Source organism: Myodes glareolus, chromosome 3 (assembly GCF_982192425.1).
Source record: "Myodes glareolus chromosome 3, mMyoGla1.1, whole genome shotgun sequence".
Lineage (NCBI taxonomy): Eukaryota > Metazoa > Chordata > Mammalia > Rodentia > Cricetidae > Myodes > Myodes glareolus.
This window is the reverse complement of record NC_142028.1, coordinates 55,242,177-55,268,421: the sequence shown is the minus strand read 5'-3', so window position 1 is coordinate 55,268,421 and position 26,245 is coordinate 55,242,177. Positions and strand designations below refer to the sequence as shown.

The 26,245-nt window shown below is 41.2% G+C and overlaps 1 long non-coding RNA gene across 1 annotated transcript; it reads right to left on the bottom strand.

Annotated features, from left to right (window-relative positions):
* Positions 1-13,760: 13,760 nt before the first annotated feature.
* Positions 13,761-19,698, bottom strand: LOC148122658 (uncharacterized). Its single transcript, XR_015737477.1, has 2 exons — positions 19,538-19,698; positions 13,761-16,478 (listed from the first exon to the last, which is right to left on the bottom strand). It is a non-coding gene; the product is annotated as an uncharacterized LOC148122658 (long non-coding RNA).
* Positions 19,699-26,245: the final 6,547 nt, after the last annotated feature.

Below are 26,245 nucleotides of genomic sequence, written 5' to 3'. Positions count from 1 at the left end.
AGATTAATGGCATCCGACTAGTAGGAGAGCTACATTTTCTGGTGATCAAAGGCTCTGAGGCTTTTATCTGTGAGTGCCTCTGAGAATGTTGAACATCTTGGAATTTGTCATATCGCCTTTGGTTAAGTTTTATCACCCTGCTATTCAGTAAGACACTCCAAAGAAAATTTTCCACACTCCCGTTCTGATCTGATCATTCTTTCAACAAATATTTGGGGGACATCTACTCTGTACAGGATGGTGACAGCAAAACACACACAGTCCCTTCTCTCGCGACAATTTCACTGCACTAGGATAGATAAGTCATCCTTAAATAATAGAGGAAGTACACAGTTACATTCTCAGGCACTGAGAATTCTTGTAATAATGTGTACTGGGATAACAGATCTTCCAGATAACTCTAAATCCTGGGTTATATATAATAAGGAACATTTTGTTTGTGATGTTGCACCCCTCTAAAAGCTGGGGAGGCTGGGGAAAAGGAACATCAGAGAGCAGGCTGGGGATCATGGGCTGATGTCCAAGTTGCCTTGTCTGTGAAGCTTTCACAGAATATATCAGAAGGAACAAACACTTTTCCCCGTGAGTCAGTAGCCACAGTGGGCAGCTGAAGTGAAGCTTCTAAACTGAAGCAATATTCCCCAGAAATGCAAGACTGAACTCCAAGATGTTGTAACTCACAATCTAGTCAAAAATGAGCCTGACATTTGCTATCAAAGTTTCACTGAAGCTGCTGTACTTGGAGTGGGCAAGGCAGACCAATTTGATGAGGTGGTAGGGTGGTGATAGGGTATGCTAGCAGGGGATTGGTCATGTGAATAGATATCTTGGCCAGAAGGTTCAGGTTCAGGATTTAGGAAGAGAAAAGAAGAGAAGAGAAGAGAAGAGAAGAGAAGAGAAGAGAAGAGAAGAGAAGAGAAGAGAGAGAGAGAGAGAGAGAGAGAGAGAGAGAGAGAGAGAGAGAAAGAGGAAGGAGGAGGTGGAGGAGGAGGAGGAGGAGGAGGAGGAGAGAGGCTGGGGGAGGGAGAAAAAGAGGAGGAAGGAGGAGGAGAATAGAGGGAAGGAGGGAGAAACCACACACAGTACAAGAATTGAAATTAAAATATTGAAGTAATGAAGGTGCGGTTTTTTATAGCAAAGATCCAGGATTTATAATTATGTGATAAAGGACCAGTATTTATAGTGGCATAGATTTTATCTGTATGTGAAACAACAGTTATTAATGACCTTAGGCAATGAGCTATCTCTGGGATTGCTATTTCCAGTGCTCTTTCTTGCTGCCTTTCTTATGTGTGTTGCAGCAAGGTAAGAGTTGGAGATGGTCCAGGTGAGATAGCAAGTGTTTTAAACCATGCTGGGAGCAGGATGCTGTGAACAGAGCATCACTGGATGCAGGAAAGAGACAGCGCCCCCTCCCCCCAAAAAAAGGTTAAAGAACTTTTCTATTGCTTCTATTTTATTTTGGGAGCTGAAAAGGAGTGGATAGAAAATTCTATCTGCAAAAAAGTATAAAAAACCCTTCATGGTGCAGATGTCACAATATCAGAAAAATAAAGCATAAAACGCAAAATACCCAAACTACTATCACTAACCTTTGTGTCCTTAAGAAATGAAGAAGCAGTCAATTGCAGAGGGTCCTAGAGCAGAGTGGCTATGCAAGTCATTCCTGGTCCTTCAACCCCATCTGCCCAGTGCCCCTCCTAGACCTGTTTTCCTGTCTACATTCTCTCTCTACCCCTAATGATGCCCCTGATGCTCCTTTCTTCCATGCTCTACTTTGCTCATTTTATTTCTTTCAAAAGTCTCATTCATAACAAAAATAATATCCAAGTCCCAGTCTTGATGCTGTCCCAAGTACTCTTCAGAGGACAGCATATGCCTATGACCAGCTGAGAGATAGACTTCCACGTTCATTATCAATGAATAAGAAAATCAAGACCTAGGCAAGCCAAATTACCTTGTTAAGGGTCACAGGCATTGATGATTGAGTCAGGACCTGAGCTCAGGCAGAAGTTGGCAAAAAGAAATAAAAATTTGCTCTTGCTGTAGGTAGTTAGATTTCCACATCAGTGATTACTGCATTCTAAAGTGAACATATATATCCTGTAGATTTTGAATATGAGGTCCTGGGATATGGCCTCAATTCCACATTTCCAATGGGCTTCTGGACAGTATGGAAGTAAATAGACCTTCAAGCAGCAATGGGGTGTGGTAGTCATTTGGGAAGATTCACTGAACAAAATCACCGAAGGAAGGAAAGGCTGAAATACATAGCATAACTGAATCCATCTCTTGGGGATACCATGTTGCCTCACACTTATGGTTGAGTAGGAAGTTCTCAGTTCAGCATTGAATAGACACCTACTCTGGGCGTGTTTTATTATGTTTGTATTATACATATGCAGGCAAATGGCAATATATATATATATATATATGATGAATGTGAAAGTATTCATTTGTGACATCTACAATAATTTGTAATATATTCCTCTTAGCGATGGGTTTTTGATAACCATCCACAATGATGCATGGTGAATCATGGAGGTATGGAACTTTTATTTAAAATTTAGATTATTTTTTATTTTCCTAATGATGGATATGCAATTTGTTGATGAAGTGAAGCATTTTCTCAGACACAAGTGCCAGGTTTTAGACAAGGGTTATACAAAAATAAAGTGGCCGGATTTTACCTTAGACCTCTCTGAGAAGTACTGACCTCTTTCCAAACTGTCCAGCAAAGCAATTGCAAGCAACTCAAGTGAGGCAAGAAGTTTTCTTCCCCATTTGAGGAGTGTGAGATTGTATGCCATCTCACTGCTATTTTAAGCTTGTAGGACTTTGCTAATTGAACTGTACAGTATCTGTTTGTTCATTCGGTTGCAATAGTATTTCTGCTTCACTCATTCTTGTTTTCATCATCTGGCGCAGTGCTTTTCTGCTCTTCACACTGTTTCCCACCCCGACTCATCACATCTTACAATATCTGTACCCTGACACTTTTCATTTGGACAAATGTCATCTTTTCTTTTGTGAATTATGCTTTTTCTTTGTGAAGGCTCCTGTGGTGAGAAGAATCCTTGCAGAAGTTTTCCTTGCTCTACAGCTGAGGATGCCTGAGATGGAGCAGAGTTGCCCCAACTTATCACACTGCATGGATGAAGAGCGTGAGGATTGGCAGCAGGTCCTTGATGGGAGACTCAAGAATGCATTTTCACACCGTCCTGCACACCAGTTTTACTTCATATGCAGTTGGCTGCTACTTCACTTGTTGATGGCCCTCACAGGAGGATGCCCAAGCCAATAATATTGGCTGATGATATTCTAAAGATCTAAATAGAACCCGTGTGTTTTATGTAGCTCTTTCTTCAGTGACTGAATGAATTATCTGTAGTACTTGATGTCTCTGTTCTGTGATATCTATACAATGGGATCAGTGGTTCTTGCTCTACCTCCCTTGGAGAACTGGGAAGACTTGATCAGACAAAGAAATCTAAAAAGTTCCCTGCATGTTCTGATGACCACAGTTTGTGGTGGACAGTCGCAGATGAAGAGACACAGGCAAACCTTTGACCATATCCCACAGCAGAATGTGAAGTACACATTGAAATACTGAAAAGCACCATCATCACTGAGTTGGTGGTGGCAGTGTATGATCCCAGAACTTTGAATAGTGCCTGAAATGTTAGTCTTTGTTGGGCAAAAAAAATGCAGAATTGACTATCATTTCTATTTGACTGAGAAAGAATGTAAAGTTGAATTCAAGATCTTATGTGAAAATATATATAATTATGAAACTCACAGCAGATATGAAAGTAGTGGGACCGAAGAAAGAGAAGAAAAGGGATGAGGAAAAAAAACCCTTTGCATTCAGATGAAGGAGACATTGCTTTAAAAACTGTAAAACCCTGTACTGAAAGAGGTCAATTCAATATTTGAGTTTTTGTTTTTTAACTGTAAAAGATCGATGGAATGATTGGTCTGATTGCATAAAGTTGGTCATTGAGAAGGCAATGGAACCACAATTTAACAACAAATGCTTGCTTTAGTAAATTTTTTTATGTCTACAAAGAAAGATGAGAGACAAGAGTCTGCAGACCTCTGATCTTTTGCTTTTGGAGAAATGCTTTAAGAGTTGGACTGTTGCCTGTGCTCTGGAAACAGTACTGACAGCTCCTGAAGGACCTGGAGTCTAGGCTTAAGGTTGCGGTAGGGCACATCCTAATAGTATCTCTGTGTCAGTGTCTTGGGTTTCTATTGCTCTCATAAAATACTGTGATCAAAAACAACTTGGGAAGGAATGGGTTTATTTCACCTTACAGCTTCCAGCCCATCATGAAAAGGGTAAGGGCAGGAACTCAAGCGGGAGCGATGCAGGGGCCATGATGGAAAGCCACTCATTAGCTTGCTCTCTCCAGTTTGCTAAGCCTGTAATGTTATACGCCCGAGGACCACCTGTCCAAGGATAGTGCCACCCAGAGTTGGATGCGTCCTTCCACATCAATCATTGCTCAAGAAAATGTCCCCCACAGACTAGCTACTGTCCATCTGGTGGAGGCATTTTCTCAGTTGAGGTCATTTTCCCAGATGACCTTGCTCATGTCAAGTTGACCAAAGTTAATCAGACACTCATCAAAAAGTATGACTTGACTTGTCATCTGTTGCTTTTCTTGCCCTGTGCATATTTACTGTTTCTTTATGAGACACCTCTACCTGTTTTGGAGGGTGATGTCCCTATTCTCTGCCATTTCATGAACATGTCATGTGGATGGGTGGCTGCTCTTTTCTCTCTGGGAGTGCCTGAGTGACTCGGGCCAGGGAAATCAACACAGACTACCCCCTAGTTGCAATAGGTGAGCTCAAGAGAGGTCACTGTTGCAGAAATAAACAAAGACACTCAATATGAGGACTTTTGTTTTAATCTCTGTTAGAGAAAAGGTAAGTCTCGTGCACCATCTGTTACCAAGAGGAAAAGACCTGCCCGAGATGCAACCCAGAAGGAATGATGCTGATAAGGAAAACCATGTTTTATTGATGCTTAAGTCCTTATCTGTTAGAAGCTCTTCTACCCTGGTTATTTCAGTTAGGTTAGGGTGTAGATCCTCTTTCACATTATGTTGTGGTTTGCTTCTATAAAAAGGGGCCTTGATTAATACACTGATTAAATTTTTTTCAATGGAATTGATTCTTTAGGGCAAAGACCTTAAATGCAGATGAATGAAGGCCAGGAACATTTAACTTGTACATATTTCTAGCTAATTACTGAAAAATACATCTTTGGAATTTTAAACTCTCATCAGAGCATGCATATCTGTAATTAGAATAAGAGGTACTGGGATTAGAGAAAGTCAAATTTCTTTCCAGGTCAGACTTTTTAAGTTAAGAGACATTTTGTGATACCACCATCATTTTGCCTATATTTCTAGGCAGCTCTTGATGGCTTTGGTTGTCTTTTGCTATGTTGTAAGTTGTGCCCTGCCACACTCATCCTCTACCTTGTTTCATGTTTCCCAATGCTCTGACAAGATGAGGAGGTACTGTTAGTGTGATAAGGATGCTTAATGCCGCTTCCATCTTCATTTCCCACAAGTCTTAGTTCCTCACCTGTGGCGACCCAAAATGTGAGCCTCTTTCTACCTTGTCTGAATGTCAGAAGTTTCAGCTTGCTCAAAGTTGTTGACAACAACTATGGCTACGCACCCTGACCTAGGGTGTGGTTACTTGGTGTTTTGGATATTAAGATCGCCCAGGGAGGTAGATCCACTTCACCATGGCCTAAGGTCAGAGAGTTGGAACTTCTATTCCTTCAAGGTTATTTGTTTCTGCCTCAAACAAAGGTCCCACCTTGATTTAGATCAGAGAGTTCTGCTCCTATACCTACCTTGTATTTTATGTATTGAGAAGTAGATCTGTTTTTACCTCAAGCAAATCTAAGAACCCAACTAAATTCCTACTCCTTTAGGGAGATAACTATGAATTTCATCCAGAGAGTAGTTTGCCTGCAGAATGTTTTAGTCTAGGGTGTGAGCACTATTTGTCTTGTTTTAGCAACAGAATGTTTAACTAAGAATGTAGTCTGCAATCCTTCAACTGGTCAGTATATTTCCTTGTATTATGTTAATGCAAGTTTTTTTTTCTTACTCCCACCTTTTGGGGTCAGGGTATTTAAGAAAATGGAAGTTATACACAGGCTATGTCAGTATTTATTGGCACTCCCTCCTGATAGTATACTAAGTTTCTGTTTTATTATACTCGAGCCTTCATTCTCTTTACTTATTTTTCTAATCCCATGCCCCTACCTTGGTAAATGGTGTCCTTGTCAAAACTGGTCTCCAGCACTCACACAAGTCATTTCTCTCTTTTTTTTCTAATTTTTCTGACAAAACCAAAGAACAGATAAATATATAATATATCTATCTATCCAGGATGAAGGCCTTTACCTTATTCAGTTTAACCCCACTGGACACATCCCCACCATCATCACCAAGCAAAGATGGAACTTCTCAACCATCTGTATCTAATGAGTGTTAAGCTTTCATTACAATTTATGGTGGTTACTAGCACACTGAGGAACTAATCGTGGTTATTACTTGGGCCAGTCAGTTGAGATCTATAAGTTCTTTCCTACAAACTAGTCTCACTATCATGGGATCTTTATGGGTGAAATCCCATTTTTGGGTGTTCCAGAACTGTCAACTCATATATCTTTTGGCTATGGCAGGGCAGTTAGTGACCGGTGAAATAGTAAATCCATGTGGCCTTGTGATACCTATTACCAAGGCCTTAGCAAATGACCCACCTCATGACATGATCATCTCAGATAGATAATCTTTAATATCTTCAGTTTCTCTAGGCTCAGATTCTAACATTTTATAGTATTTTGTGTGTGTATGTGCATGTGTGTATTCATGCATATGTTTTTGTGTGTGCACTCTGCATTTGTATTCATGTGCATGTGGAAGCCTGAGGTCAACCTCTTCTGTTATTCCTCAAATGCCATCTACCTTTCTTTGTCTTTGAAACAGGGTTTCTCTCTCTCTGCCTCTTTCTGCCTCTCTCTGTCTCTCTCTGTCTCTCTGTCTCTGTCTCTGTCTCTGTCTCTGTCTCTGTCTCTCTCTCTCTCTCTCTCTCTCTCTCTCCTGAAACTCCATGATCCAGGTAGACTGAATCTCTGGCAAGCTCCAGGGATCCTCTTGTCTCTGCCTCTCTAGTGTTGGGGTTATAAATGTGTTTCACCTGTTATGGTTTAAATAAAATAAAATGGCACTGTTCCCTAAGTGGCTGTAGCCACGAAGACCACAGCAGTCCCAGGCAGGGAGCCATGTGACGGGTGAGAAAGGAAGAGAATTCAGGCTGGGAACAGAAGAAAGATCTGCCTGCCTCAGTGGTAGACAGGGAAGGGAGTGGGCAGGGTTTGTCTCTTAAATGGACAGGATAGACCATTACACCACCAGACCCAACTTTTTTAGGTGGATTTTAGGGATTAAACTTGGCTTCTTATATTCTTTCTCTACCCTCCTGATTTCTTCCTTCCTTCCTTCCTTCCTTCCTTCCTTCCTTCCTTCCTGCCTGCCTGCCTGCCTGCCTGCCTGCCTGCCTGCCTTCCTTCCCTCCCTCCCTCCCTCCCTCTCTCCCTCCCTTTCTTTCTTCCTTTCTTCCTTTCTCTTATTTTCTTTTTTTCTTTTTCTTTTGGTTTTCTGAGATAGGTTTTCTCTATGTAGCTTTGCTTGGAGCCTACCCTTGAACTTGTTCTGTAGACAGACCTCAAACTCACAGAAATTTACTTGTCTCTGCCTCTAAAGTGCTGGGATTAAAGCATGTACCACCACTGTCTGGCAAAGAAATTTTGCTTTTTGAGCAGAGAAAAATGTATAGTTTAATAAAATCAATAAAACAATCCAAAACTTTGGTTTAAGGTTTACCTATGTGAGACTCTTCAGTCATTTCTGTACCCTTGAGTTCTCACCTGGTATCATTTTTCTTAGCCTGGAGAGTTTCTTTTCCATTCCCTGTAGATCTGATCTGCTGGCAGTGAACTGTTTTCTTTTTCTCATTAAGTAAAGTGCCCACAGTTTGACTTTAAAAAACTGAAGTTTTATTTTCTTCTTTTAAGTATACGAGTGTTTTGTCTGCATGTGTGTCTGTGCACTACATATATGATTGTACCTGCGAAAGCCAGAAGAAGACATTGGTTTCCCTGGAACTGGAGTTACAGATAATTGTGGGCCACCATGTAAGTTCTGGGAATCAAACCTGGTTCCTCTGGGAGAGCAGTCAGTGCTCTTAACCACTGAGCCATCTCTTCAGACCCTCCTGAAGTATTTTAAAGAAGCAATTATTCTCCATTTTTAAGATCTCTATTTTCCTTCTCCATTTAATCTGCCTTGTTTTGTGAATTTTGCTTATAGTCCTTCAGAGTTGACACAATGCATTATACTTACAACACGAGAGAAATTCCTAGACTTCATATCCTAGTTTCATAAAGAAATAATTGGGTTAATTCTCTATATTGACACATTGTAGAAATTTATGTTCAAGGGCCATTTCAATCCTTATTTTCCTGACTAGGACACTAAGTCTCCAATTATTTATGTGAATCAAGGCTTATGGAATTAAAAGAGCATTAAGGTCTGAGCACATTGTCTTCTGATATGCAGAGGACATGCAGTGGCATTTCTGCCATTGTCTAGAGCCCAGAAACAGGAATTCAGGACCTAGGCTCTACCCAGTGTAATTCACAGGTCCCCCTGTTCTATCCAAAGTAATCCACAGAACCGCAGGTTCTCTCCAGTGTAATCCACAGAACCGCAGGTTCTATCCAGTGTAATCCACAGGTCCCCCGGTTCTATCCAGTGTAATCCACAGGACCCCAGGTTCTATCCAGTGTAATCCACAGGTCCCCAGGTTCTATCCAGTGTAATCCACAGGTCCCCAGGTTCTATCCATTGTAATCCACAGAACCGCAGGTTCTATCCAATGCAACCCCAGATTCTGTTCAATGCACACCATTCACCTGCTTATGACTTCCTGATACATGAAGAAAGTATACACGTGGGACATTTTGCTTTCTAGCCATAGCTGGGAGCACAGTATTTTCACACTATTTTCTATCAAGTCCAAAGAAGGTGGATAAGATCTGGTTTGGGATCCTACAATCTTAGGACAATGATTCCAGAACAAAATAGCTTAAATGGTGGTTGCTAGAAAGACAAAACAACAACAGCAACAAAACATGCATTGCAGAATTTATCAGCTTCTATTTTCTGCAGATTGTTAGGGGAATAAGCCAACAAAACATTGAGCAGTCCATGTAGATTTCTAGAAATTTGATCTCTGATAGACCTTGACAGTGAATCTTCTCTGAAATACATAATTTATAGGTGAATTCCTAGGTATTTGCTTTTCTCTAGGTTTTTAAAAGAACTTTGATACATTTTCTAGGTAACCTTGTGATTACATTTGTCCAATCAGTACATGCGTATAACCCATTCACAGTTTTTTCTCAATGTCTAATGAATGTGTTAAATACTTTTAGTTCTATATGGAAGCTATGCACACATGATCTTGATTTTTAACCAAAACAGAAAAAAAATTACCTAAGTAATACCTTTTACTGTTCACATGAAAATTTCTTACACCAAGATACTGGAAGAAAAGGGATAGGTGTTCTGAACACCACAAAAGGTTTGGCTATATGCATAGCATAGCATAGCCATTAATTCTGTAAGTTTCAGCTTGTACAAGAAAGACTTGTAAACCTGACTTGAAATATGGATTTAACAAGCTATTTAAACTATCATTTTGCACAAAAATATGTTAGACTTTCTCTGAGAAGGCAATGCTTGGATCCAGCTTGTTTCCAGGCACTGCATGTTTTTGTCACTCTAGTAAATTGTTACTTATAAGTCCCCTGCATTTCTCCTGCTGTACGTTCATTTTTATTTTTTTTGTGATCTGAGAATTTATGTGACAGATGTTTGAGCAACAGGGCTTCATATACGAGGGTAACAGTTAACATAGTATTACTTGTCCTGCAGTGGTTAATATTTGAGGTTTCAAGGTTGGAATGAGCATGGTGTGTCAGTGGGTTGACTCCAGATATGATAAAAATACTTCTCTATGTTGTCATCGGGAACAGTTAGGGAAAATAGCCATGTGCACCTTGAGAGGCTGCCTTGACTGTTTGGTTTGTACTATACACATCCTACAATCTGAAAGTAGAATTACTTCTTTAAATATAATGCTGAGTGGGGGTGAACAAAAGTGAAGGGGATTTGTGTGTGGCATGTGTTTTGTTTCCTTAGACCCTATATGCCAAACTTCTTAAATATAACACAATATAATGTCAAAGTTGGGAGGAAGCACTAAGGCAAGGAATGTCAAAGTCTTCAATGACAATGAAAACAGCTGCTTAAATACATGGCATGATCCTAGGCAAAGGCTATGGGTCATTTGCCTGCAGTACTGTCAGATTCTATATAGCATATGGATGTTATTGACATAAGGGAAGGTTTTATACCCATGGCCCAAGGAGTACTGGGGAGTTTGTTCAGAGGTGTGCAGATGGTGTTTTTTTTTCTTCCTTTAGTCTCTGAGCCACCAGCCTCAGAGTGTCATCCATGGAATTGACGAGTTGGTGACCAGTCTCTTTCAGGGTATTGCTGTTTCCATAGTCTTCATAGTAGCTGATGGAGCCCAGTGCTGGGACTGCAAATGGAACTTCATCTCTTCCCTGTGAACATGACTTACCAGGTTATCAATGTGGGGCCATTAATATATCACTACATTTCATCGTCATAGATCTTTATGAGGGATAGACTATTGTTATCTACATTTGTAGATGAGAAGGCTGAGGGTCATGGCCATTGGGCGCTAGAATTGAGACAAAAGTTTATAAGTTGCGGAGGAGGAGGCAAACTGGGAGACAGCTTACACTGTGAGCCAATCATCTCTCCAACCTCGAAAGAATGGCTGATACGATTGGATAATGGATGTGAAGTGGGAAGAGGAGGTAATGATTTCTACATTCCTTTTATCTTGCTCTGAAAGGCTGGCTCCTTTATTTTGGGCCTTTAAAGCTTCCAGTAGCACCCTTTGTACTCTGAATGCCTTCTCAACTACACAGAGAGAAAACTGCATTAGGTATTAAATTGGATACGTGGCTGTACACTATTTTTCTGACTGAACTTTTTAGTACTTCAAAGACTTGAAGTACAGTTTAATGGTGTTTTACCTGTCGTTGGAATTAAAAGTCGAGTGCCATTGTGTGCTGGTTTTTGTCCCTCCTTCGGGTGATGTTTAGAGAGGTAATTCTTCTACTTGAGGCTTGCACGATGTGTGCAGTATGAAACAAACAATACAGATAGGCTTCTTGAGGCTCACCGTGGATTACTTATTGTCCCCCTAAAATTCCTTGCTGAGAAAAACCTACTGCCTACACTTTGACCTACTGCAGCTTTTTTTTTTCCTTAATAGAAAGATAAAGAGACCTTAGGTCTAACTCTCCTGAATTTCTGTTACCATCCAATCATACAGTAAACACAACAAAGGTATTGTCTAGTCTTAAGGTTCTCAAGCAAGGGGAACAAAAGCAGACTTGATGCCTCCTGTAAGACACTGACTGGGAGAGTGGATCTTTTGTATGGAACTTGAGGTACACTGGGCAGGCTCTCCCATTCTTCCATGCCTCCCTTTTCTTTTTCAGTGTCCTAAGGCATAGGCATCTCACCTCTGTTTATTTTTTATAAGCATCTATCGCTCACAAAATTTTCTGCCCATTAAGGTTTGTTGGATTTTTCCTTCATCTCCCAGTTACATCAGTGTATCTCCTTGGTGGGTTCCATGCAGACGGACCCAGCATCTGACCTAAGAAGGTAAACTTAGACCTAAGAAGGTAAACTGACTACTATCCCATCTTGCACATTTTTGATACAGCTCCTGATAAAGCTGGAGATGTATGGCAAATGTTTAATACTTACTAACTTGCTATGTCTAAGATCAAATGTGCCAAGAGGAGGAAGTGGATTCCCTCCTAGTAACAACCATGGGACAGTCTCTGTATCGACAAATAGAAGAGGAGAGGCATGCATAGCTAGAAAGGCAGATGCCAACTTTTGTGAAATTGGGCATGTGGGATTGATGGACAAAGGAAGGAAATTGCTGTGTAGGAAAGTGCCCAGATTCAAATCACTCAGGTGCAGACACACGGATACACATACATGGCACATGGACCTGAAGAATGTTAGTTGATAACAGAGAAATGGGAGCAAGAAAGGAGGAAAATGCAAGGATGTCAGGGGCTCAGCGTGTTTGACTGGTAATATCTGGTGCTAGGTAATTCATCCTGTGCAAAGAAGAATTCAGATGGGAGGAAATATTTTCCATAGACATCAGAAAGGGTGACCAGGGTTGAATGTGACTGACACAGTGTCTGAGGTCAGCATTAGCCATTCAGAAGGAACGCGACTCTGTTGGAATGTATTTGCTTGAGAGACAGGGTGAATTCTAATGAGTCGTAAGCTGCTATCATCATGTTTATGATTTGGCTTGAAGACCTTACAGCAGGTGTGCTGATGGAAGATTGGACTGAAAGATGTTTATGGTCATGACTCCTTGAAGATCAGGGAGCAGATAGGCATGCAGGGTACAAGAGTAGGTGTGAGAATCTCGACAGAGCAGTTCTCTGCAGATGGAATAGAGGCTAACTGCCCATTGAGTCAATGTGCCCTGGAACGGGGTATACACTGCATGGAGACACGGACATATTTTGTTAAGAAAGCTTATTTATTTATTAAAAATATCTTTTCTCATTTTACATACCAATCCCAGGTCCTATTCCCTTCCCTCCTTTGCTCTCTCCACCTTCCCTCCCTCCCTAACCCCCATCCACTCTAAGAGAGTGTAAGGTTTCCCATGGGGAGTCAACAAAGTCTAGCACATTGCTTTGAGGCAGGACCAAGGCCCTCATTATACCTAGGTAGAGCAAGGCATCCCTCCGAAGAGAATGGGTTCCAAAAAGCCAGTATATGCAGTAGGGGTAAATCCTGGTCTCACTGCCAGTGGCCCCACAGACTGCCCCAGCCACACAACAGTTGCCACATTCAGAAGGCCTAGTTTCCTTCTGTGCTGTTTTCCCCACTGTCAGGCTGGAATTGGTGAGCTCCCATTAGCTCAGGTAAGTTGTTTCCATGGGTATCCCCATTATGGTCTTGATCCCTTTGCTCATATTATCATTTCTCCCTCTCTTCGACTGGACTTTGGGAGCTAGACCTAATGTTCTGATGTGGATCTTGGAGACACAGACGTCTTGAACACAGTAATCAGATTCTAAACTTTAAACGAATAGAGCACATGAAGAATACTATAGGCTTCTTGTCTTAACAATGCTTACTAGTCAGCATTGATAGATATTAAGACCAGTATCCTTCTTTTAGTAAATAACCATTTTACAGAAACCAGTGGGTGATCTCACTAGTGAGTTACCTGTCCTTACACAACAAATTAGATCCCAACGGTGAGTTTCTGTGGTTCTCCTGGAGCTTAGCTGGGCAGTTTGGGTTTAGGAGTCTCATGAAATCACAGTCAAGGCATCAGTGGGATCCGCACCTCTGACAACTACACAAGGGTTGGTAAGTATGTGTGAGAAATCTCCTTCCTCATTTGACTTTCTTCATAACGGGACTTCAATGTCCCTATGTGATGATGGTTGTCGTTCTCCAGAGTGACTTTCAAGAGGAAACATCAGAAATGACAGCCTTAATAGATCATTTTGGCAGTATTTGATTTTATTGCCAGTTTTATATATTATGGGAAAGATTCACTAGGGTGTAAATATAGGGAAGCAACAGATATTGAAACTACCTTGGACACTGGTGGTTATCAAATCCGATCAGCCTGCCCTTTCAAACTTATTTCTTGAACATTCTTCCAAATTTACCTTACCTCAATCAAAAAAAAATCATAAACGTGTACAAATTTTAGTACTTTACCCCAGTTTGTGGGTTTTTTTGAAGTTGTTCATTACACAGAAATTTAAAAGGTTTTGTAAAATTAGCTTATTTTGTGTGTATGGGTGCCCATGTGCCATGTGTATGCATAGAGATGAGAGTAAAACTTACAGGAGTCGGTTCTCACCTTTACCCAAGTGGGTTCCAGCGATCCAGCTCAGATTGTGAAGCTAGGCAGCAAGCAATCTCATCCGTTGACCCATCTCACTGGCACCAATGCAGGCATTTTTAAATATAGTCTGACAGTGTTCCATCTTGAATATCTTAAACTCACAGGGATGCTCAGACTTTTGACCTTGAAGCATGATACCCTCTACAGATGTGTTAGGCCTCATACATAGCTATCCTGGGACTCATGAAACCTGGGACCATGCTAATCCTCACAACACCATTTGTGAATTGGAAAACGTATCCTAAAACTGTATATTGATTGAGAAGTCAAAAAAAAAAAAAAGAACCTTGGTTCTTCTGATTTGTGGTCTAAAATGAATTCATAGGAAGGTCATATTTATCTCATAGAAAGGTGTATTATCCCTCATCAGTGACCAAAATTTAATCTATGACTCAAATATTGGCTAAGTTTACTGTTTCTACAAAAAAGAGCCACAGGAAGATTTTATGAGACTATGCCTTTGACGGGCTTACTAACCCTGTCAGAGGATTGCTGTGTCAGCGTCATGGCGTTGAGAATACGGGCGCTTGGAGGGGGCCGCTCTGCTTTCCCAGTTCTGTTCTGTGGCAGCCAGTTGATGAATTTTCTCCCTTCCATCACAGATTGTTATAGTATTTAAAGATTATGTGTTCTCTCTCAGAACCAACTGGGGCTATGGCCAAAATTCTGATTGGGAGTGGGTGTTGGGGCTGGAAACTATATATATGGAAGCAGAACAGCTGGGGTAATCTATGTTTTGGAGACAATAATCATGAATAATGCAAATTCAGCCATTAAAATAGAATGAAAGGGTGACATCTTATCCAGTGAAAATTTTAAGGAAACGTCACAGTTCCAGAGTTTCAGGGGTGGCCTCTCTGGCCAGGTGTCAACAGGATCACTCATGATGCCCCAGCTTGGTTTATAAGCACAGCATCTTTAATTTGAGTCCTGCAGCAGAGTTGACAGGGAATTCATCCAAGGCCACCCTTTCTGGGAAGTCTTCCCCTCATAGCTGTCCTAAGCTGGGCCAGGTGTACCTGCTGGCTCCTGCCCCCACTGTATTTCTCCACGGTTGGTGGCTTGATGGTGACTCATTTACTAACAAGTAATGGCTCTTCTGTAAGGCAGGAGCTGTACTTTTCTAGGTCACTATTGAATTCCCAGCCTCGACCAGACTGTGTGTTACTACTGACTTGCCGCAACAAGTAAAATGTGCTACTCCATATGACTGTTAAGGAAGGCTTTGCTTCATGTAAATGGCAAACCTCTCACTGCACGGTTTCAGGCCTGATTGGACACAGATGCTTAAAGGCCTGTGCCTTCATCATCTCTTAGCCCTGTGCCTAGTGCTGGCCTTAATTCCAGGCAGCCTTTGTCTTTTGAATGTCATCACAGCCAACAGGAAATGTCTGCTGAAGGGAAAGAGGAACCCTCTTCCTCAAATGGTTCCGGCATAAATCCAGGCAGAACAATATTTGCTGTGACAGAATCACCTGGGATCACCCACCCTCCCAATCCGTTCACTGTCTGGCGGGACACAATGCAGTCATTGACACCAGCTGTCTGCAGGGCATGGACCTGTGTAGGATGTGGAGCTTGGACATTTGAAGTAATGATTTGGATAAAGGAGAGAAAATGAAGATGGTATTCTGGTCAGACAGGCCCTATAAGCAAAGGCTCAAAAGAACCACCTCTCATGAGGAAGTCAGAGGGTGGGTAACTGGCAGAGTCAGTATATTTGATTTCCAATTCCAGGTTGGTTTTTTTTTAATTAAAAAATCATCATCATCATCATCATCATCATCATCATCATCATCATCATCATACCAATCTGGGATCGTCACCTAGTCATGCAATGATCTGCCTGTGTGTATGACTTGCTCTTAAACTATGGCTACATCCAATTTTGCTTTTTTATGTTATCTTGTCATTGTTTCGTGCCTTTGTATACTTAATGCAGCTTCAAACACCAATCAGGGCAACGGACCTCCGAATTATCTGAAGAACGCAGAAGGGGCTGATGCTTTTAGGACTTGATGTATTTGCTGAGTGCATTGGACCCACCGTGGTGATAACGTTGGGGTAACTGCAAGCTGCTGAAATAAGAACAGCAACAACAATGGTGACAACAACAAGAACGCTGCCAAGGGGATCAGTGTGAGCTCTGAACATAATAAGTAGATGTATGAATCTATAAAGACAGCGATTTTCCTAAACAGCATCTCAAAATGGAAATGAACTGAGAGTAGGTAGCGTGGTACTGCTTCTGTCCATAGGTGCTTAAAGTTCAACCTTCATGGTTTACTGGCTGTCCATAGTGTCTACGGAGGAAGCAAGAGGCAGACAGGTTACATTTTGCCTTCACTGATTGTACGCCTTTAATCTGTCACTTCCATGATGCTTGGATCCCATCTCTCTTCCTCAAATGCCCACCCATGGACTGCCCATCCATGTCTAGAAGTGGAACACCTGACCATTCAGATGTGTCTTAGTGCCTGAAACCCAAGGTATTTGAAAAGAACATTTTATCTGGTGTCTTTGCCTTGAGGTCATTTCTTCTGTCAGAATTTTAAATACAATGCCAAAAAACTGCTAAGCTGTTCAGAATATGATTTATTATTAATTGCCACGAAGATTTACAGGAAACCTGACTGTGTCCAGCCCTGGTGCCAGGCACTTTACAAGTGTAATCTAATTTAATTGACCAGTATTTGTATAGATTAATAGTATGGGTGTAGAGTAGAGGCAATTTATTTTGTTCCCTTTTTGGAATTCACATCAGTGCAAGGTCATTGCTTCCCTGTCTTTCTTGAATAGAAATACGTGGTCAGGAGGTTTAGGGGTGCGGGCTTCCTTCCCCAGACTCATATCATTCAGAATCTGTCTGTAACCATGAGCAAGATGTCTGGGACTTTCTGTCTCAACCAGATGTTTCAGGCCACATGTGGAGGGAGACAAATGTGTCCAGTGGTGTCGTCACCGCTTGTACCAGTGACCTTGTGTCTGATCATTTGAAACTGATTCGATTCCATGAGCCATCAAGAAACGTTGTGATGGAGGAAAGGGACTTTTCCTTACCTGGTAGTTTACAAAAACCCAACAAGACCATTCTGTTCATTTGGGTACCAGATTGGAAAACACATAAACAAATACTCAGGGGCTCCAGTCCACAAATATTGAGGTAGTAATTGGCAGACACATTCCCTGAAGTGTCTCTACCCGGTCAAATTTAGGAACATTAAATTTCTATTTAGCGAGTAATACTTATGCTAAAACACAGGCTCCTGTCTCAGATTGCCCAATGGGCCCCAAGACCATAACCATCTCTGCACTGTGCCTTATTTTGTGAGTTAATTGCAGTAAAGCACCATGGTGTGAGTTTTATCTTAAGGTTATCAATTGGAATTATTACTATCATTACTGCTGTTATTTTATTATTATTGTCTCAGAGACATTTCTGGATATGCTCTTTAAGGCCTTGAGAGAAATGCCGTGCTAATGCAAACAAATGGACTTCAAATAAAACCAGAAGCGTTACCAATCTGAGATCATCACCTAGACATGCAATGATCTGCCTGTGCGTATGACTTGCTCCATAGAATAAAAGTCACTTCAGGCCAGCTGCTGCTTCTGCAGTCTTGGCTCTTCCTGGCAGGAGGAAATAGTTTTCCTTTCCAAGGCAGATCAGAATTCTGAATGTGGGAGAGCAGGGAGAGACAGGTCAAACCTGACTGAAAAAGGTATAGCAGCAACTGATGAGGCTGCTTCCCTCTGAAGATGATGGACATTCCATTCCAGCTCTCTGCTATCAAAAGATCGTTGGCATTTTCTTTTTTAAACAAAAAGTTGTTTTTATTATGTAAAAATAAAGAGTCTAAGATACCACAGTGAAAAATTTGAAGTTAGGGTACCTAGTGTGGGATAGAACACTGGATTAAAGATCCCAGGGGAATTAGCAGCCAGTTATCTATGGTTAATTTTTATAGCTCAAACACAACAATAGCAACTTTGTATCTTTGGAACAGTAGTACCTCCCAAAATGTTTCCACAACTCTGAGATTTTTAAATTTTCTGTAGTGCTGGGGAATATAGCAAGGAAGGGGAAGAGTCCAAGCTGAGGCTGTACAATGTTTCTTCACATAGAGCTATAAGGAGACAAACAAACAGAAAGGCCAGTACTAGGAGCGATGGTGTAAAGATATCCACCTCCACAGTAACACGTGGAGACCAAGAGGGCAAAGACACTGCAGAAACTGTCCTCCAGAATGTTGGAACTCAGCAAAGACTTGAAACAGTGTGAGAATCCCTCAAGGGAGCTTCGTTAGATGAGCGTGTCCTAACTCACGCTATTCTAGTCTCTCTTCCACAGCTTAGTAGAAGCCCTTGAAACCAACAGACCTAGACAATGATGAAGCCCAACCCTGCATGAGGTGCTGACTGCAGCCAGAGTTGCTTCAGTCTCTTTCCTACAGAATTTACTGTTTAAAAATATAATTTCTCACTGGACGGTGGTGGTGCACGCCTTTAATCCCAGTACTCAGGATGCAGAGACAGGTACGTCTCTGAGTTCAAAGCCAGCCTGGTCTACAAGACCTAGTTCCAGGACAAGCTCCAAAGCTACAGAGAAACCCTGTCTCAAAAAACAAACAAAAAAACCCAAAAAAAACCCATAATTTCTTAAGAACTTCATGCAAAAATGTAAACAGAGACTGTACTTCCATTCCTGACTGCCCAGACATGAATAATCACATAAAAACCATATTAATTACAACACTGTTTAGATAATCTGTTTGGCAGTCCTAGCAATACTCTACTTACAAAAGTGTCTTGATTTTATGTGACTTATATATCATCAATGAAATTCTTTTTTTAGGGGAGGCTAGCAAAAACCACTTAGAGGCCAGTCTTTAACTATAAATGTAGAGAATAGTTGGCACAAGTAACAGGCCAGCCAAAAAATGTCAAAGGAAATTGGGAGAAGGACTAAGTGCCTAGGTCATACACATCTGAAGGGTTGTGTGCGTTCTCAGGGCTCTTTGCTCGCTCTGGAAAATGACTGAGACTTCCTTAGCACTCACCTTTGACTAATCTTGAGGCTCTATGAAGACAAGAAAAGGCAGACTAACTGGGAGTCAAAGATGTGTCCAATATATGTGTGGAGCTACTCAGAAAAGACTGGAAATCCGACTGCTTTCAGGTGTTTAAAGGGACGTGTCTAATTGATGGCAAGCACTATGCTCTCCGAGCACTTTTTCAAACCAGAGGAAGAATACAGATTTTTGCAAAATCAATTCAGAAAAGGCAACATAACAGTTGCTTTTCATATAGTAATGACCAAATACTCAACAAAAGAAAGTTAAGGAAGGAAGAAATGGCTTACTTTGGTTCATGGCTTGAGGGAATTCAGTGTTGAGGGGATTCAGTCTGTGTAGCCAGAGAGTCTGTGGCAGTAGGGGCATGTGGCAGTTGGTCACATTGTGTCTGTAAAAAGAAAACAGAGAATGAGGTGCCTACCTGGCTCCCTGTTCTCCATTTATTCTTTCTGGGACCCAGTCCATGAGGTTTTGTTGCCCACATATAGAATGGGTCTTTTCTCTCAGTTAAAGCTTCTTTAGAAATGCCCAGAGGTGTGTCTCATAGATGACTCTAAATTCAGCAAAGGCAATGATAAAGGTTAATTTTAGTCAGAGGCTGTTTGTTCGTTTCCTGGCCTCCCAGACCCAAAATAATCACACATAACTATAGTAATTACAATACTCCTTGGCTAATAGCTTAAGCATATTACTAACTAGCTCTTATATCTTAAATTAACCCATTTCTATTATTTTGTATTTTACCATGAGGCTCATGGTCTGCCGGCAAGGTTCTGGCATCTGTCTCCTCTGGAGGTGGCTAAATGGTGTCTTTTTAAACTTCACCTACTCTCTCTATATATATCTCTTCCAGCCTGGCTATATTCTGTTGAGCCATTGGCCAAAAGCAACTACTTTATTAACCAATGGCAATAAACCTTATTTATAGCATACAGAGGGGAATCCCACATCAGTTAATCATCACAAATCCATCCTTATCAACTTGACATCTAGACACAACACTTTGAACTACAACATTTGATCCCTGGTCCTTAAATTCTCATGGCCACCTTATAGCACAGAATACATTTTCTTATCTGAATAATATCTGAATCCTAACAGTTTTAACTGATGTTGTTCAAAATCCAGAGTCTAAAGTCTCTTCTCAGATTTAAGACAGTTTCTGAACTCATTCCCTGTAAAATGAAAGATATACTTCTAATGGCACATAGTCAACTTTCTTATTCCAAAAATGGTAATAGAGGTACAAAAAGGAAAGACTAGACTAAACCAGGTACAAAGCCTTAGCTACAAGTATATAAAGCTTGTAATGACATCACATGGGCTCCAGCAGCCCTAAATAGCCTACCCTTCCTCTCTTTGGGGCTGCCTCAAAGACATCCCATTGTTCTGGAATTTTAAAGGCCCTACCATCTCCATTGCAATTCAGGTTTCACTTTATCACCTTCAACTATTGACCTCTGAAGGCCTCCTTACATGGACTACAGCCTTGCCATACAGTACTTGATTGAAATAGATTTTTGGAAACCTCACGCAAACTTCCATGATTCTGAAATTCTTGGATTTTACATGTCTGCCAATGTAGATGGCACTGTCAATTTCTCCTGCTGGACTGGACTCTACTATTCTCTCCTGTTGACTGAGGTTTCTGTCCTGCCCAGTCCTGCAGTCGTTCAGTACCAAAGAAAAACACCAAGGTCTACATTAATTATAAACTGATTGGCCCTGTAGCTCAGGCTTCTTATTAATTAATTCCTATAACTTATGTCAGTCCACAATTCTTGTCTGTGTTAGCCATGTGGTACCTTTCTTGGCGAGGCAATCACATCTTGCTTTCTCTGTATCTGGCTTCCTTTGCATCTGGGTGGCAACTGCAGTCTGAAACTTTCCTCTTCCCATAATTCTCCTTGCCATGCCTCTATTTCCTGCCTGGCTACTGGCCAATCAGCATTTTATTAGAAATAATACAAGTGATAGGATAAAAGACCACTGTCCACAGCACTTTCCCCACTTTTTACTACAACTATAGTGGCCTCTGGAAGCTTGGCAACCGCACCTCAGATCCCCTTCACGGCATTCTCAGTTTGGGCTCTTTTCAGATAAATTTTATTAGGTCTTATTAGGTTGTCATTCTTATGCGGATGGCATCTTTTTGGCCTCAGGGCCCCTTTCCTTTCATCCCACAACAGAGCTCAAGGCTCTTCTTTAATACTGCTGATCTCACTAACAATTGCAGCTCCTTATTCTACACCCATCTTGTCCAACTTGAAACTAACTCTCTTTTCACCACCAAACTGTACTTTAAAAAACATGCATTTCTCCTGTTTATCACTGTAGACATGGCGGAGAGCACTGAGAGGTAACCATGTCACAGTGTGGATATTATGCTGTCTTGAAATTCCATCTACCAGGCAATTCAGTTTATTGTTCTTGACTTTTAGCCTAACTCAAAGTTTTGTGTCATGGGCAGAATGTGACAAGAATCTTTGCCAGAGTGTAACACAAATGGCCCCACATGGTCCTTATTTTCCTCTGAAACCTATGAGTAGATCTTCCAGTGTCCACTTTGTCTCGGGACTCCACTTTTCCAAGTTCCCACCAGAACTGACCATAGGACTTTGTTTATAGCACTCTGGAGCTTTCTTGCCTATGTCACATTCTTTCTTATTTTTCCTACAAATAGTCCCAAAACCCCATGAGCCACACCATCAGGTTTAACACAGCAAGAGCCCCACTTCTCTACACTTGTTTTACTGTATGAGGAATCTCACTATTGTGATAAAATACTGGATGGGTACATTTTAAGGCAGCTTCATTTTGGCTCTGAGTTTGAAGGGATCATCATGGGGAAGGCATGATGACAAAAAACTGAGGATGCTTGTCAGGTCTGCAGTCACAGAGTAGAAAGGAAGAGTGTTGCTTCTCATCCGAATCAGTGAATTTTCCCCTTTTTATTCACTTGGGACCTTGGTCCCTGTGATGGTGTTGCTCACACTAAGGGCAGGACTCCAGTCCTCAGTTAAACCTCTTTGAAAGCACCCTCATAGACACACCAGGAGATATGTTGCCTAGTTGAGTCCAAATTCAGTCAAGGAGACAGTGAACAGTTATTGTCAAAGAAAGAAAAAAAAACAGCAAGAACAACAAATCTTGGGAAGGGGATATTTAAGTTCTATTATTTCCATGTTGTATTCAATACACTCAGTGCTTTCTTCATTTTCTGTAGACATGTAGTTTCATGCTGCCCAGTCTAGCCTAAAATTTGGTACAAGGCCAAGGATGATGTGCTGATTTCTGCACCTCCTGATGGCACTGTATTCCTAGTGCTGGGAATACAGGCATGAGCCACCCTGCCTGGTTTATGTGGTGCTATGACTTGGACTCAGTGGTTCCCGCATCCAAGGCAAGCACTCTACCAACTGAACCACACTGACAGCCTTAAAACGTCTAGTTTTCAAAAAAAAAAAAACCTTAAGGCATACAAAAACAGAATTACCGGGAAAGTGTCGTCTTTGGTGATGAAAACTGGCCGCAATGAAAGTAAACTATTTAAATATGTTTTAAATAAAAGAAAATTCATTAATGAAATGAAAAGAAACCATGTGAATAAGTTTTCAGCAAATAGGGTTAGTTAAGTAGCTCAGTGGGCAAAGGCTTATATGACAAGTGCCTTCACCCACTGAACTCACTCTTTGGCCTTATCATTTTTTCTAAGGATTTTTCAGTTGTCCTAATATTACTTGTTGAAAGTATGGTGCTTTCTTGGTTAAAAAACGTGCTATCCTATTTAAAAAGCATCAAGCCAACATGTGTGGTCTCATGTCTGAACTTTGACTTGTAGCCCATTGGTGTTTGTAGTTTTGGGTACGTTCTGAAATTTGTCTGGGGTCCTTTAAGATGGATTTGATGAAAGCTGTCATTTGCTTAGCAGGAGGTTGACATCAGATATGCTGCACTGTGTAAGCTCCATGTCCTGGTTGGGAGGTCACTCAGAGCCCCTTTTGCAAATTGGATCTGTGTTAAACATACAACCAGGCACACCACTTTGTTCGACAGAAAGAATAAAGAGCACACAGAAATGTGGCGTTTCCCAACCTTGATTCTCCAAGTATTACTGTGGTGTTTTACTCTTGTCCTGGTTTCTCTGTCTTTAACTGCTTTACTTTAACCCTAAGTACTTGAAATGGAATCTCCATCATGGTGTTTGTGAAATCCTGGTTTTAAGATGTTGATAAGAGTTTTTATGTGTATTAAAATGCACAAATAATTATTGAAAAGAAAGTTTGTTTAGCTCCTACAGTTTCTTTTTAAAATTTTTAATTATTTTACATCTCAGCTACAGTTTCCCTTTCCTCCTCTCCTCCAAACCTCTCTCTACCCCTCTGTTCCCACCCAATGGTGTAGGAGGTCCTTCTGTCTATGTGTTGCTTTCATTGGTTGAATAAAAAAAAAACCTGCCTTGACTTTTTGATAGGGCAGAACTTAGGAAGGTGGAGAAGACAGAACTGAATTCTGGGAGAAAGAAAGCAGAATGAGAGAGCCACCATGGAGCTGCCAGAGACAGACATGCCGAATCTTTCCCAGTAGGCCAGTGCCATGTGATAATATACAGATTAACAGAAATGGGTTAAATCATGATATGAGAGTTAGTCAATAAGAGACTAGAGATAATGGGTCAGGCAGTGATTTAATTAATACAATTTCTGTGTGATTATTTCGGGTGTATGCTAGCTGGGCAGCCAGGACCAAAAGTAGGCCCTCTCTCCTTCAACAACCCTACAATCCACTCCTTTGTTTCTGTTTAGGAATGGGCAGGTCTCCCACGAGTATCAACAAAATATGACTCATCAAATTGCAGTAAGACGAAGCACCTTCCCATGTATTAAGCCTGGGCAAGGAGACCCAGTATGGGGAGTAGGGTCACAAAAGCCAGTAAAAGAGTTAAACACAGTCCCTGTTCCCACTGTTAGGAGTCCCACAAGAGATCAAGCTACAGAAATGTAACATATATGTAGAGGGACTAGGTCAGTCTCATGCATGCTGCTTGATTGTCGGTTCAGTCTCCGTGAGCTCCTATGAGCCCAGGTTAGATGATTCTGTGGGAGTTTTTTTTTTTCTTGTGGTGTCCTTGATCTTGTTGGCTCTTAAAATCCTTTTTCCTCTTTTTCTACAGAATTCCATCTAACGTAAACTGTGGGTCTGCATCTGGAAATCAGTTGCCGAATGACACCTCTATGATGACAATTGAGCTAGGCACCAATCTGGTCACAGGAGATGGCCAGTTCAGACTATGGATCCAATATTGCTAGGAGTCTATTTCCCCTTGCCAGGGAGATCTGGGTTCCTCCCCGCCATGAACCCTCCTTGTTACCTAGTCTCTCTGAGCACCTATGATTTTTAAAGAGCCCTTAGACATTTTAATGCTGTCCTCAGGGAGGCACAGCTGTGTGGCGATGCACTGATTTCTGTGAGACGGTATTTGATCAGACTTCCACTACGCAGTGTTTAGTCTCCGGTCTGATAATCATGCTAATCAGTGGCCTTATCTAGAAATGTAAGTAATATATTTTCCTATATGAGCTATCTTTATTTTACTGGGTGTTTCCTAGAAGTCATAATCCTTGGGGTTTCCTAGTAGTTATCCCTGCTCAGATTTTCTATTGTTAAAGACCGAACCGTATCCTTTTTGGAGCATATTTGGAAACAGCCATCTAAAATGTAATCTAGCCAGTAGGGATTCCTGACAGATTAAGAGTGGCTCTAAATCTTGTACTGTCAACTGGTGTCTGTATAAGATAAAAGAAATTTAGAATACATGCACTAGTAGAAGTAGAGATTGAAGTCATGTATCAATAAAACTAAGAATGCCCAGTACTGTGTGTATTTCGGGGTGTTATTGCTGTTATCACACCATGACCAAAAACAGCTTGGGGAGTAAAGTGTTTATTTTGCTTACACTTCCACATCACAGTCAACAATAGAAGGAAGTCAGAGAAGGAACTCTTGGCAGGAACTGAAGCAGTGGCCTTGGAGGAGTGCTGTTCACTGGCTTGTGCCTCTTGGCTTCCTTAGACTCTTTTTTTTATAGCACCCAGGACCCAGTAGGTGGCAACCACCCTCATTAATCATTAATCAAGAAAATGCCCACAGATCAATCTGGTGGGTGCATTTTTTCAGCTGAGATTCTCTCTTCCAAAATGATGTTAGCCTATGCCAAACTGACATCAGACTAGTCAGCAGGGTTAGTGATGGCTGGAAGTTAAAAGAGCTAGTGCCTTCTAAGGCCTTCTAAAATGGCTGGTAGACCTCCTGATTCTTTACCTCTTCAGGAGATCTAGGGGTTACTTTTTTTTATTATTGATTTAAGCTTCCTGAGTTATAGTAACTTGTCTCAAACCCCAGTGAAACAGTCTTTCCTACCTTTCCTAATCTCTGGAAACCAGATGAGGTCTCGGGCCTTTCATTTTATGTACTGCTGACACCTCAGGTCTTGAAGCAGTTTCCTCACATGCACTAAATGTTTATTTAATTGACTTATTGATTGATTGAGTGGATTGATAAAGCCTTCCAGCTACATGGTCTTTGGATTGTAAAGAAATCAAGCCCATGTTTGCAAAACACATCAATAGTGAAGCAGAGCTCAACCCCACTTCTGAAAATTCTGTCCTTGTCACCATGGTTCATCTTCTACAAAATAGACAACTAGAGTCACATGGTGTCTTTAATCCCTTGAAACTGAGAACAGTGGTTCCATGCAAATAGTTTTGGGGTCCCAAGTTCAAGAGGAGGCTGCCACAGTCTTCACAAGTTAAGTTGTTATCATTTGCATCTTTATGCATGAAACAGCGGAAACAAAAAATTCTGTCATTTGCTGGAGGCCATGGTCAAGAAGCTGTGTAACCTAGATCCAGTTCAGGGCAGTTATAGGGAATGCATGTATTGCTCTCATGTCTGTTCTGATTGTACTTCAAGTTTTAGATTAACATCTTGCCACC